This window comes from Pristiophorus japonicus, unplaced genomic scaffold, assembly GCF_044704955.1.
Source record: "Pristiophorus japonicus isolate sPriJap1 unplaced genomic scaffold, sPriJap1.hap1 HAP1_SCAFFOLD_82, whole genome shotgun sequence".
NCBI classification, from domain to species: domain Eukaryota; kingdom Metazoa; phylum Chordata; class Chondrichthyes; family Pristiophoridae; genus Pristiophorus; species Pristiophorus japonicus.
The window spans coordinates 495273-509727 of record NW_027254740.1 but is presented as its reverse complement, the minus strand read 5'-3'; the positions used below and the strand labels follow the sequence as shown (position 1 = coordinate 509727).

The 14455-nt window shown below is 45.4% G+C and overlaps 1 long non-coding RNA gene across 1 annotated transcript in view; it reads left to right on the top strand.

Annotated features, from left to right (window-relative positions):
- Nucleotides 1–5203: 5203 nt before the first annotated feature.
- LOC139257298 (uncharacterized) overlaps nucleotides 5204–14455 on the top strand; it is a 153522-nt gene continuing 144270 nt past the window's right edge. Inside the window, exons 1-2 of the long non-coding RNA XR_011592240.1 lie at nucleotides 5204–5419; nucleotides 11354–11442. This is a non-coding gene — a long non-coding RNA (uncharacterized lncRNA). The remainder of the gene's footprint in view (nucleotides 5420–11353; nucleotides 11443–14455) is intronic.

Below are 14455 nucleotides of genomic sequence, written 5' to 3'. Positions count from 1 at the left end.
GGTCATCCATTCCATGACTGGCTGTGGACCCTTTACCTGCGATATGACCAACTCGCTGCACGTGCTACTCACCTCATTCTCAGCATCGTGGATGCTCCAGATTGAATCCACCCTCAGCTCCAACCCCGCAACGCGGTCCGCCAGGAGCTTGAGGCGGATACACTTCCCGCATACATAGTCGTCAGGAACACAGGTGTCGTCCCTGAGTTCCCACATGGATAAGGAGGAGCATAACACGCGACCGAGCTGTCCTGCCATGACTTAACCCTTAGATAGGCAACAACAATGCTAAAGTTTACTCACTGTTATCGAAGAGAAAAAAGAAAACTACTCACCAATCACCAGCCAATCACTTACCCCCTAGGCTGTGACGTCTCTTTTCTGTTTCTTTCTACTTCTCTTTTGCCTTCTCCCTGTAGCTGCACAAGTACGCCTTTTATAGACCTCTCCACGCACCTCTCGCCGATTTGTAAGTTTGACCCGAACACCCTACTCCCCTCTTTGGCCACGGCAGAGCCAGGAAGCAATTTTGGACCTTGTCCCTAGTTCTAAACAAATAAAGGATCACGTGACACATTTGCGCTACCATGATATGTACTTTGTTGAAGCCACCTGCTCTCCATCTGTTCATGTAGATCAGAATGGACTAACGAGAGCCTCGTCTTAAAAGCCCTTTTCATGAGCAGTTCAGCGGCTGGAAATCCAATGAGCGAGTGTGGTCTCGTGTGGTAACTAAGCAGGACTCGCGATAGGAGAGTCTGCAGTGAGCCTACAGTTACCCCTACAGCTCTATTTCATTGTTTGCACTACTCTCTCTGGCTGATAATTGAATGCTGGTTTGAACGGGGCAGATGTTATATGTTTGATTCCATTGCGCGTCATGATCTCTTTGAACTGGGCACTGGTGAAACACAGCCCGTTATCACTCACAAGAGCATCCGGCAGACCGTGCATGGCAAACATGGCCCGCAGGCTTTCAGTGGTGGCAGCGCCTACTCAGCCATCGACAGACTTGTGGATGCATAAGCAACCGGTTGCAATTTCCCAGATTCATTAGCTTATTGCATGACACACCCGACACCATATGAGGACGCATCACATGCTAGTACCAAACGCAGACATGGATCATACAACACAAGCAATTTGAGCATAATAGGTTTCTCGCTTTTACAAAGGCATTTTCTTAGCTTTTACCCCTAACCCATTCGTCTCCTTTACAGAGTAAGGCATGCAATGGTTCTGACTGTGTGCTGAGACCCGATAGAAAGTTACCAAAGTAGTTCAGGAGTACCAGAAACGACCGCAGCTCCGTCACGTTCTGTGGCCTTAGTGCGTTCTCGATTGCCTCCGTCTTCGAATCTGTTGGCGTGATGCCGTCCACTGAAATTCTTCTCCCCAGGAACTCCACTTTAGGTGCCAGGAAAATGCACTTCGATCGTTTTAACCTGAGCCCCACGTGATTAAACCGATTAAGAACCTCCTCCAGGTTCTGCAAATGCTCCATTGTGTCACAACCTGCAACCAAAATGTCATCCTGGATGACCACGGTGCTTGGGACCGACATCAGTAAACTTTCCATGTTTCTCTGGAATATCGCCGCAGCTGATCGACTCCCAAACGGGCATCTGTTGTAAATGAAGAGACCTTTGTGCGTGTTGACGCAGATAAGGCCCTTCGATAATTCTCCCAGCTCCTGTGTCATTTAGACCGAGATCGATTCCATCTTCATGAACATCTTTCCTCTTGCCAGCGTCAGAAAAAGTTCGTCTGCCTTTGGAAGTGGGTATTGATCCTGCAGGGAGAAACGATTGATAGCTACTTTGTAATCACCACAGATTCTGAGTGTGCCATCTCCCTTGAGGACTGGAATAATCGGACTGGCCCACTCATTGAAATCGATCCGAGAAATGATGCCTTCTCATTGCAGCCGGTCCAGCTCGATCTCCACCCTCATTCTCTCATCATGTTCAGTACTGCTCCCACCTTGTGGTGAAAGGGTCGCGCCACTGGAATTATGTGGATTTGCACTTTTGCTCCTTGGAACTTCCCGATGTCTGGTTCAAACAGCGAGAGGAACTTGTTTAAGACCTCGGCACATGAAGTGTTGTTGATGGACGAGAGCGCTCGGACGTCGTCCCAGTTCCAGCATATCGACCCCAGCCAGCTCCTGCTGAGCAGCTTGGGACCATCGCCCGGTAGCACCCAGACTGTAAACTTGTGTACCGCTCCATCGCAGGAGAGCTTTACAGTAGCACTGCCGATTATGAGAATCAGTTCCTTTGTGTAAGTTCTCAGTTTAGTGTGAATGGGTGTCAGGTCTGGCCTTGAGGCCTTGCTGCAGCTCAATTTATCGGAAGTCTTTTTGCTCATAATGGACTCGCTCGCGCCCGTGTCCAGCTCTATTGACACCAACAGTTCATTTAATTCAATCTTCAGCTTTATCGGGGACACTTTGTGGTAAATGTGTGCACCGCATATACCTCTGCCTCCTCAGTCTGAGGCTTTGGTACCTCATGATCCACCCTGGATCTGTCCTCCTCTGCAACATGGTGGTTTGCAGGATTAGTAGGGTTTGCAGCTCGCCTGCACATACGTTGGATGTGTACCATTGATCCACAGCCCTTGCAAACGTAGCCATTGAAGTGGCATGAATGGAAATGATGATCACAACCACAGCGCCAACAAGATGTTAATGGCCTAGCATTCATCACCCTTGATGGTGGACTTTGAGACATCTGCGGACGTGCAGCTGCATGCATATGGGGACTGCCCTGTGCGTTACGATTCAAAAACAACATACTTTGTTCACAGTACTTGTACCAACACGGTGAGATTTACTTGTTATCGTCACTGGTGGCGATGAACGCTATGGCTTTACTCCAGGTTAGGTTCTCTACAGTCCAAATTTTGTGAAGTATTATTTCATGGTCAATGTTCAGTAAGAAATCGTCCCTGAGCATGTGCCCCAATTGTCCTTCAAATTTGCAATGTCCTGCAAGACATCTTAGCTCGGCGACATAACTCGCCACTTCCTGACCTTCAGACCCTTTGTACGTATAGAACCAGTACCTCAGCATCAGAACGCTTTCCTTTGGATTAAGATGTTCTCGAACCAGTGTGCTCAATACATCACAGGATTTCTCTGTGGTTTTCGCTGGAACAAGTTGATTTTTCATGAGGCCATACGTTGGTGCCCCGTAAATGGTGAGGAGAATCGCCTTTTTTTGGCAGCATTTACTTCTCCTTCCAGCCATTGGCCACGAAGTATTGGTCGAGTCATTCCACGAAGGTTTCCCAATCATCTCCCATCCAAAAATTTCTCCTGGATGCCCACTGTTCTATGCATCATTGCGATGGGGTCCGTCATCTGTATCTCGTCGCCATTGTTATGTATGATAAAGAGTCAGACCAGATACTGTGAGCTCAAAGTAAAGTGTGACCTTCGTCTTTTATTGCTCGTCTCCAGAGTGCCTCTCAGCCTGTGAGTCCTTCTTAAGTACAGCTGCTCCCAAGGGATTGTGGAATCCCTTGGGATTCCAGGGGATGAGCCCTCTGGTGGTTGAATAAGGTATTTACAGGTTTACATACAGAACACAAACAAAGGCTAAGAACATAAGAAATACGAGCAGAAGTAGGCCATCTGGCCCCTTGAGCCCGCTCTGCCATTCAACAAGTTCATGGCTGATCTGATCATGGCCTCAATTCCACTTCCCTGCTATCTCCCCATAAGCCTTGACTCCCCTATTTTTCAAAAATAAGTATATCTGCAATTTAAACCTATTCAAGAGTGCAGCCTCCGCTGCTCTCTGGGGTAGAGAATTTCAAAAAATCACGATCCTGAGAAGAAATTCCTCTTAATTTCCATTTTCAATGGGCGACCCCTTATTCTCAGACTATGCCATCTAGTTCTATGTTCCCCGCAAGAGGAAGCAGAGATCAGTGGAGGAGCTAAAGACCTGATAATGGAAGCAGTTAAACAATTATTTTGGTGCAAGGAATACTGCAAGGTATGTTAGTAACAAGTAATTATAATCAACAAGCCCATCAAAATTAGCAAAGGCAATTACAAAGACCAGAACATTTCAAAGGCGATCTCATACAGTAAGTGTCGAGTTCTTCTAACTACTTTCAAAAATCGTTAAACAATACAGAAAATAACAGATTTCCAGTCTTAAGCAAGATAGTTCTTTCAAGGATTGGTTTAAAGGAACGTCAAATGAGTGTAAATTGAGGCACACCGGTTCAGTCAATGACACCCACAAGCCGTATACTCAAACAAAAAAAGCTTGGGATTTCATGTGGTAAAAGATGAACTTCGTGAGAAGTGAAGTAATCTCGAGTAAGAAAAGGCCCAAAATGGAAGGAAAGGGAACATTAATTAATCTCCTCATATTATGGAGAAATCAAATAATCAACACACGGTGTTTGAAATAAGCTGAAATATTCAATATTTATACAGAACAATAATCTCCAGCTCAGTTATGACGATCAGCAAAAACAAAATCTAACTGCCAGAATCAGTACCCAATGCAATCAGAGTCATCATTATAGGCAGTCCTTCGAAGCGAGGATGACTTGCTTCCACGCCAAAAAAGAATGAGTTCACAAGTGTTTCAATGAAGGACCTAATTTTCGAGATCTCAAACTACATTTTGGAGGGTGGAAGATGCCTTTGCTTGGAATTTGTTTCAACGTGTGGTGGCCGTTGCTCTTGGTCCAGTGGCAAGGGTTAACCAAGACGACTGGAGACCAGCTCTGCTGCACGGACGGAGTGCCATCCCCTAGTCTGGGCAAAAGACTCACGCCTTTCCTGGGCCCCAGTCACTTCCTTCTACAAACTCTTAGCGTTCCTGTTCCCCTCCTGCTGTAACTGCTCGCACTGCACTCAGCGATGTGACTTGGCAGCCATCGCCCTCCTGCAGTGGTATGGCGCCGCACGCTGCTCTCTCTGATGGCCCCGGCCTGCTGATGGTCTTGCAGGCCGGGACCGCGCCCATTTCCGGGCCGGGCCGCCGCACGCTGCTCCCTCTAATGCAGCCTTTCAATCACAGTAAATCATCGAATAGTCACTAACATGGCCTTTCAATGGCGGTTTATTTAACCAGCATTCCCCGCGGCGGTCAATGTGCCGCACCCGGACGACAGGCGTCCAGTGCGCATGCGCGGTAGCAAGCTGAGTTTGGAGCATGCGCAGTACGTGTAATGGCGGAGTGCATGCGGTGAACATCTGCTGCGTAAAAGAGCGCTTTTTCAGCGGGGCAGAGAGGAGTAATGGACCAGCCGGTAGCCGAGGAGTCTTCATAAATAACTGGTGCCCGTCGTAAGCCCGGAATAATAAGCGGAATATTGGCGGCGGCAGCCTCGAGGCTTTCTCCCGGTCACAGGCCCAGTGTAATGCCGGCCACCTTTGTACAGGAAGGTAAGTTCAGCGGCCGCCATCTTGATTCAGTGAGTAGCAACGCGCATGCGCGGCTATCTTGGTGCAGGAACAACGTGTCTTTCCCACCGGTCCTCCAGGGTAAAGCAACAATTAGTAATTTTATGCTCACTCCACACCTCGGATTTTTCACCATCTCCGAAAGGCGCTGCTCAGTGCTCAGCTTCCGGTTTACGTCCCAGACAATTGTAACAGGAATGCCCCAGAGCTGTTCACTCCCAGGGTTAGAGTCCCCATGTACAGTCCCAGGGTATGAATCCCTGTGCACAGTCCCAGGGTTGGAATCCCTGTGCACAGTCCCAGGGTTGGAATCCCTGTATACAGTCCCAGGGTTGGAATCCCTGTGCACAGTCCCAGGGTTAGAGTCCCCATGTACAGTCCCAGGGTTAGAATCCCCATGTACAGTCCCAGAGTTATTATCTCATAAGAACATAAGAAATTGGTGCAGGAGGAGGTCATCTGGCACCTCGAGCTTGCTCTGCCATTCAATAAGATCATGGCTGATCTGATCATGGACTCAGCTCCACATTCCCGCCCGCTCCCCATAACTCTTCATTCCCTTATCACTCAAAAATCTGTCTACCTCTGCCTTAAATATATTCAATGACCCAGCCTCCACAGCTCTCCGGGGAAGATAATTCCATAGATTAACACCGCTCTGAGTGAAGAAATTTCTCCTCATCTCAACTTTAAATGGGTGACCCCTTATCCTAAGATCATGCCCTCTAGTTCTAGTGTCCCCCACCATTGGAAATATCCTCTCTGCATCCATCTTGTCGAGGCTCCTCGTTATCTTATATGTTTTGATAAGATCACCTCTCATTCTTTTGAACTCCAATGTGAATGTGTATAGGTCCAACCTATTCAACCTATCCTCATAAGACAACCCTGTTCATCTCTGGAATCAACCTCTGAACAGCCTCCAATGCAAGGATATCCTTCCTTAAATACTGAGACCAAAATCACACACAATACTCCAGTTGTGGCCTCACCAATACCCTGCAAAGAAGTAGCTTACACTTCTGCTTTTATATTTCCTGATTACTTGCTGTACCTGCATACTAAATTTTTGTATTTTATGCACAAGGACCCCCAGGTCCCTCTGTACTCTGTACTTTGCAATTGTTCTCCATTTAAATTATAATTTGCTTTTCTATTATTTCTGCCAAAGTGGATAACTTCATGTTTTCCCACATTATACTCCATCTACCAAAGTTTTGCCCACTCATTTAGCCTGTTCATATTCCTTTTCAGATTTTATGTGTCCTGACAATTTTCTTTCCCACCCATCTATGTATCATCAGCAAACTTGGCGACATTACACTCGGTCCTTTAACCAATCATTAGTATAGATTGTAATTAGTTGAGGACCCAGCACCAATCCCTGCGGCAGCACACTAGTCAACATTTGCCAACCAGAAAATGACCCATTTATCCCGACTCTCTGTTTTCAGTTAGTTAATCAAACCTCAATCCATGCAAATATACTCCCCCCAACCCCATGAGCATTTACCTTGTGCCGTTAACCTCTTATGTGGCACCTTATCGAATGCCTTCTGGAAATCCAAATGCACCACATCAATTGGTCCCCCTTATCCACCCTGCTTCTTACATCGTCAAAAAACTCCAGTAAATTTGTCCAACATGATTTCCCCTTTCGTAAATCCATGCTGACTCTGCTTGATTGAATCATGCTTTTTCAAATATTCTGCTGCTGCTTCTTTAATAATGGACTCCAGCATTTTCCCAACGACAGATGTTAGGCTAACTGGTCTATAGTTTCCTGCTTTTTGTCTGTGTCCTTTTTTTAAATAGAAGCATTACATTTGCGGTTTTCCAATCTGCTGGGACTGCCCCAGAATCCAGGAAATTTTGCTAGATTACAACCAATGCATCCACTATTTCTACAGCCACTCCTCTTAAGACCCTAGGATGGAAGCCATCAGGTCCAGGTGAATTGTCCACCTTCATTCCCATTATATTACCGAGTACTACTTCATTAGGGATAGGGATTGTACTAAGTTCCTGCCTCCCTCGAGCCGCTTGATTATCCACTTAGAAATATAGAAACTTGGAAAATAGTTGCAGGAGTAGGCCCTTCGAGCCAGCACCACCATTCAATAAGATCATGGCTGATCATTCACCTCAGTATCCATTTCCTGCTTTCTCTCCATACCTCTTGATCACTTCAGCCATATGGACGATATCTAACTCCCTCTTGAATGTATCCAATGAACTGCCATCAACAAATCTCTGCGGTAGGCAGTTCCACAGGTTGACAACTCTGAGTAAAGAAATTTCTCCTCATCTCATTCATAAATGGTTTACCCCTTATCCTTAGACTATGTCCCCTGGTTCTGGACTTCCCCAACATCGGGAACATTCTTCCTGCATCTAACCTGTCCAGTCCTGTCAGAATTTTACATGTTTCTCTGAGATCCCATCTCATCCTTCTAAACTTCAATGAATACAGGCCCAATCAATCCAGTCACTCCTCAAACATCTGTCATGCCATCCCGGGAATCAATCTGGTGAACCTTCGCTGCACTCCCTAATAGCAAGAACGTCCTTCCTCAGATTAGGAGACCAAAACTGAACACAATATTCCAGGTGAGGCCTCACTAAGGCCCTGTACAACTGCAGTAAAACTTCCCTGCTCCTATACTCAAATCCCGTAGCTATGAAGGCCAACATAACATTTGCCATCTTCACTGCCTATTGTACCTGCATGCCAACTTTCAATGACTGATGTACCATGACACCCAGGTCTCGTTGCACCTCCCCTTTTCCAAATCTGCCGCCATTCAGATAATATTGTGCCTTCATGTTTTTGCCACCAAAGTGGATAACCTCACATTTATCCACATTATACTACATCTGCCATGCGTCTACACACTCACCTAACCTGTTCAAGTCACCCTGCAGCCTCTTAGCGTCCTCCTCACAGCTCACACCACCACCCAGATTCGTGCCATCTGCAGGCTTGGAGATATTGTACTCATTTCCTTCATCCAAATCATTGTAAAGAGCTGGGGTGTCAGCACTGGGCCCTGATGCACCCCACTAGTCACTGCCTAACATACTGAAAAGGACCCGTTTATCCTGACATTCCACTTCCTGTCTGCCAACCAGTTCTCTATCCACGTCAGTACATTAACCCCAATACCATGTGCTTAAATTTTACACACTAATCTCTTGAGTGGGACCTTGTCAAAAGCCTTTTGAAAGTCCAATACACCACATCCACTGATTCTGCCTTGTCCACTCTACTAGTTACATTTTCAAAAAATTCTAGAAGGTTTGTCAAGCAACCTTTCATAAATCCATGCTGACTTGGACTGATCCCATCACTGCTTTCCAAATGCGCTGCTATTTCATCTTTAATAATTGATTCCAACATTTTCCCCACTACTGATGTCAGACGTTTTCTCACTCCCTCCTTTCTTAAAAAGTGGTGTTACATTAGCTGCCCTCCAGTCCATAGGAACTGATCCAGAGTCGATACACTGTTGGAAAACGATCACCAATGTATCCACTATTTCTAGAGCTACTTGCTTAAGTACTCTGGGATGCAGACGATCAGGCCTTGGAGATTTAATGGCCTTTAATCCCATCAATATCCCTAACACAATTTCCTACCTAATAAGGATTTCCTTCAGTTCCTCCTTCTCACTAGACCCTCGGTCCCTTAGTACTTCCGGAAGGTTACTTGTTTCTTCCTTTGAAGCAAATATCCGTTTAACTGGTCCGCCATTTCTTTGTTCCCCATTATAAATTCACCTATATCTGATTGCAAGGGACCTAAATTTGTCTTCACTAATTTTTTTCTCTTCAAATAGATACAGAAGCTTTTGCAGTCAGTTATGTTCCCAGCAAGCTTCTCCTCATACTCTATTTTCCCCCTCCTAATTAAACCCTTTGTCCTCTTCTGCTGTATGATAAAATTCTTCCAGTTTTCCGGTTTGATGCTTTTTCTGGTCAATGTAAATGGCTCTTCCTTGGATTTAACACAATCCTTAATTTCCCTTGAGAGCCACAGTTGAGCCACCTTCCCCATTTTATTTTTACTCCAGACAGGGATGTACAATTGTTGAAGTTCATCCATGTGATCTTTAAATGTTTGCCATTGTGTATCCACCGTCAACCCTTTAAGTATCAGTCGCCAGTGTATTCTAGCCAATTCACGTCTCATACCTTCAAAGTTACCTTTCCTTAAGTTCAGGACTCTAGTCTCTGAATTAACTGCGTCACTCTCCTTAATAAAGAATTCTACCATATTATAGTCACTCTTCCCCAAGGGGCCTCGCACAACAAGATTGCTAATTAGTCCTTTCTCATTACACATCACCCAGTCTAGGATGGCCAGCCCTCTATGTTGATTCCTCGATATCCTGGAAAACCATCCCTAATACATTCCAGGAAATCTTCCTCCACCGCATTGCTACCAGTTTGGTGAGCCCAATCTATATGTAAATTAAAGTCGCCCATGATAACTGCTGTACCTTTATTGCACACATCTCTAAATTCTTGTTTGATGCTGTGCCCAACCTCACTACTACTGTTTGGTGGTCTGTACACAACTCCCACTAGCATTTTCTGCCCTTTGGTATTCCGTATTCCATAGCTCCACCCATACATAAGTATTACTCTCAGTGACCGAGTGTTTTACTCTAATTAAACTAATCACGGACTGTATCTGTCTAATATTAACTCCTGCACAGTCCTAGGAAACACTCCCACTCCCTCGTCCCTCCGATGTTTCTGCAGGATTGTTTTGTGAAGACGGGCTCATGGTGAGAAACACCCTGCATGGGATGATCCCAAATTGAGCATCTCCAAGGGACAAGACTCCCAGCTTTAATCATTCTCTGTCCTTCCCCCCACTCCCCAGGCCCAGTTCCTTTGCTCAGATTCTGATAAAAGTAAGTTGGGAAAAGTGTGCTTTGATTTTTACAGGCTGAATTATTGCAGAGAGCTGCGCATGTTCGGTTCAGCCCTGCCCCCTGTGTCGATTCCAAGTGAGCAGAAGAGCACATGCGCCCTCCCCTCCCCCATCCCTGCCTGTGATCACCATTCACTCAGGTAGTGGAAGAAGATGGTTCAAAACAGCCGGGAATGGAGACACTGCGGCCCCGGTGTAAGGCAGCGAGCAGCAGCCTCCTTACAGCAGCACAGCGCTTTGGGAGCGTGTCTGCAGATGGGCTCAGAGATCGGCATTGAGTCCGGGGGGAGTTCAGGGAGAGTCGGGGGCTGTGTGTAAGAGGCAGAGTGGAGCAAGAACCAGTCTCAGTGCGTGGTGTGAGTGGGGGAAGGGAGAGGCCATTCTCGGGCTGTGTGTGGACAGTGTGTGACCAGGGTAAGGGAGACAGAATGGTCAGAATCACCTATTTACAATCTGCTGCTTTCTCTCTCCAAACCAGTAGTGAACGTTCCTGGTTTAGTTCCCTCGGGGGCTGTGTGTAAGAGGCAGAGTGGAGCAGGAACTAGTTCCGGAACATGATGTGAGTAGGGGAAGGGAGAGGGCATTCTCGGGCTGTGTGTGGACAGTGTAAGGTAACAGAGAAAGTAAATCACCTCGCTCTTTCAAATCATTGCTGCTTTCTTTCCCAAATCAGTCGTGAATTTTCCTGATTCAGTTCCAATCTCACCGTGTCTGTTGTTCTTGGGCAGTGAGCAGTGGAAACACAGCCTGACAGTGAGGATGTGAGGAGTTTCACAAAGTTCATCTATTGCAGGCACCAGGAGAGGAGAGTGGGATAAGATATTTTAAAGACGGGTTATATTGTTTTGGTGAACTGAGTTCCCCAGAACCATGTTGCTTGTGATCGAGAGATACATTGTCACTCCTTAGATACATCAAATTCTCCCCGCATCCATATCTTAGAACTAATAATGTTCTCGTATTATTATTCTCAGAACAAAATTCTTTATCCAGCCTGAACAAATGTGATCTTTCCTCCACCCGGAACACAAGGAACAGTGCAGGCAGCTCCTTCTCACACACAGTAAGTAGATTATCACTCACAGAGCGCAGAGACACAGAACTGGCCTCAATCCTATTGTCACAGGCAGCATAAGCTGTCAGTCCCACAGTGATCTGAAGTGGCAGAATTACATTGTGAATCTTACAGCCACATGGAACAGTAGAATCAAATGCTGTTTCACCATTGAAACAGATCACACTTACAGATACATTAAACACCCACACTCAATTGCCAGAAACTGGCAGGTAGAGAATAAAAAACACAATCGCCGATTGGAAAACATGTCAAACAGAAAGTATAAAAACACTCGCATATCAGAAGCTGATGGGTACAGAGCAAAAGCCATATTCATGTTTCAGAATCTGATGGATTCAGTATTTAACCACTTGAACACACCAGGAGATGACAGGTGCAGAAGAAACCCCACATTCCTGTATTATAGACTGACAGATACAGTATACAACACAAACGCACATATATGAAAGTGACAGTAATAGAATAAAATCCCTACTTGCATACCAGAGAATGACAGGTAACGTGTAAATCCCATGGGCACATATCGAAAAACTGAAAGGCAGTACGTAAAATTGTTACTTGCATTGCAGAAACTGATAGGGGCAGAGTAAAACCCACACACACATCAGAACAATGACAGGTAGAAGGCAAAATCTTCACTCACATATCAGAAATACAGGTAAAATGTAAAATTGATTCTCACGTTCACATACCAGAGACTGGCAAATACAGATTAAACCCAGACCACCATAGCTGAAACTGAGAGGCACAGATTAAACCTCAACATACACCAAAACCTAACAGTTACAGAAAAATACATACACTTGGATATCAGAGACTGAGAGGTACAGTATAAAACCCATACTCACATATCAGAGTCTGACATATTAAAATCCATATTCCCATAACATAAATTGACAGATACAGTGACATGCCCATAGTCACTCACCAGTAATCAGTACAGGTTAAAGACCTCTCTACCACACCAGAAACTGACAGGTACAAACGAAAGTCCACTCACAATTAAGCAGAAAAAGGCAGAAATAGAGGAAGGCCCATAATCAAGTATCAGAACTTGACAGGTACAGAATAAAACCGAGACTCCCACAACAGAAATGGAGATACAGAGAAAGGCCCACACTCACATACCTGAGACAGAGTAAAACTCAGATTCATTTCCCAGAGACTGACAGATTCAGGAAAAACACTCACCTCCACAACAAAAATTGACAGTGAGAAAGTAAAATTAATATTCTATCAGGAATTGGTGGTACACAGTAAAACAACACTAACACACTGGAGAATGACGGGTATGGAGTCGAGCTCACATTCAGATAACAGAGATGGACAGATACAGCACAAAACACACACTCACACACCAAGCATGGAAAGGTGCAGAATGAAACCCACAGTCAATTACCAGCAATTGACAGGTACAGGATAAAACCCACGCTCTTGTATCAGAAACTGAAAGATAGAGTAAAACACTCATTCACATAGCAGAGATGGACAGATACAGATTCAAATCCACCATAGCAGATACCCACAATATTAATTCTATATTTACCTGTCAATAGATCAGAGAGTGAAAGTGTCAGTATCTATCCGAGAATCACCGGTCAGTCCCACACTGACACTGCACCAGAGATTGAAAGTGGCAGTGTCCAGCTTACACTGACCTGTCAATCAGAATCTGTCACATCGTGTCAGAGAATGAGAGAAGCAGTATCTATCCAACACTCACCTGTCACATTGTGTCAGATAATGAGAGAGGCATTATCTATCCAACACTCACCTGTCACATAGTGTCAGAGAATGAGAGAGGCAGTATCTATCCAACACTCACCTGTCACATAGTGTCAGAGAATGACAGAGGCAGTATCTATCCTCCACTCACCTGTCACACTGTATCAGAGAATGAGAGAGGCAGTATCTATCCGACCGTCACCTGTCACATAGTGTCAGAGAATGAGTGAAGTAGTATCTATCTAACACTTACCTGTCACATAGTGTCAGAGAATGAGAGAGGCAGTATCTATGCATCACTCACCTGTCACAAAGTGTCAGAGAATGAGAGAGTCAGTATCTATCCAACACTCACCTGCCACATAGTGTCAGAGAATGAGAGAGGCAGTATCTATCCAAAACTCACCTGTCACATAGTGTCAGAGAATGAGAGGCAGTATCGATCCAACACTCACCTGTCACATAGTGTCAGAGAATGAGAGAGGCAGTATCTATGCATCACTCACCTGTCACAAAGTGACAGATAATGAGAGAGGCAGTATCTATCCAACACTCACCTGTCACATCGTGTCAGAGAATGAGAGAGGCAGTATCTATCCAACACTCAACTGTCACATAGTGTCAGAGAATGAGAGAGGCTGTATCTATCCAACACTCACCTGTCACATAGTGTTAGAGAATGAGAGAGGCAGTATCTATCCAACACTCACCTGTCACATAGTGTCAGAGAATGAGAGAGGCAGTATCTATCCAACACTCACCTGTCACATGGTGTCAGAGAATGAGAGAGGCAGTATCTATGCATCACTCACCTGTCACACAGTGTCAGAGAATGAGAGAGGCAGTATCTATTCAACACTCACCTGTCACACTGTATCAGAGAATGCGAGATGCAGTATCTATCCAACACTCACCTGTCACGTAGTGTCAGAGAATGACAGAGGCACTATCTATCCTCCACTCACCTGTCACACTGCATCAGAGAATGAGAGTGTCAGTATCTATCTGACCGTCACCTGTCACATAGTGTCAGAGAATGACAGAGGCAGTATCTATCCAACACTCACCTGTCACAGAGTGTCAGAGAATGAGAGAGGCAGTATCTATCCAACACTCACCTGTCACACAGTTTCAGAGAATGAGAGAGGCAGTATCTATGCAACACTCACCTCTCTCGGAGTGTCAGAGAATGAGAGAGGCAGTATCTATCCAACACTCACCTGTCACGTAGTGTCAGAGAATGACAGAGGCAGTATCTCTCCTGCACTCACCT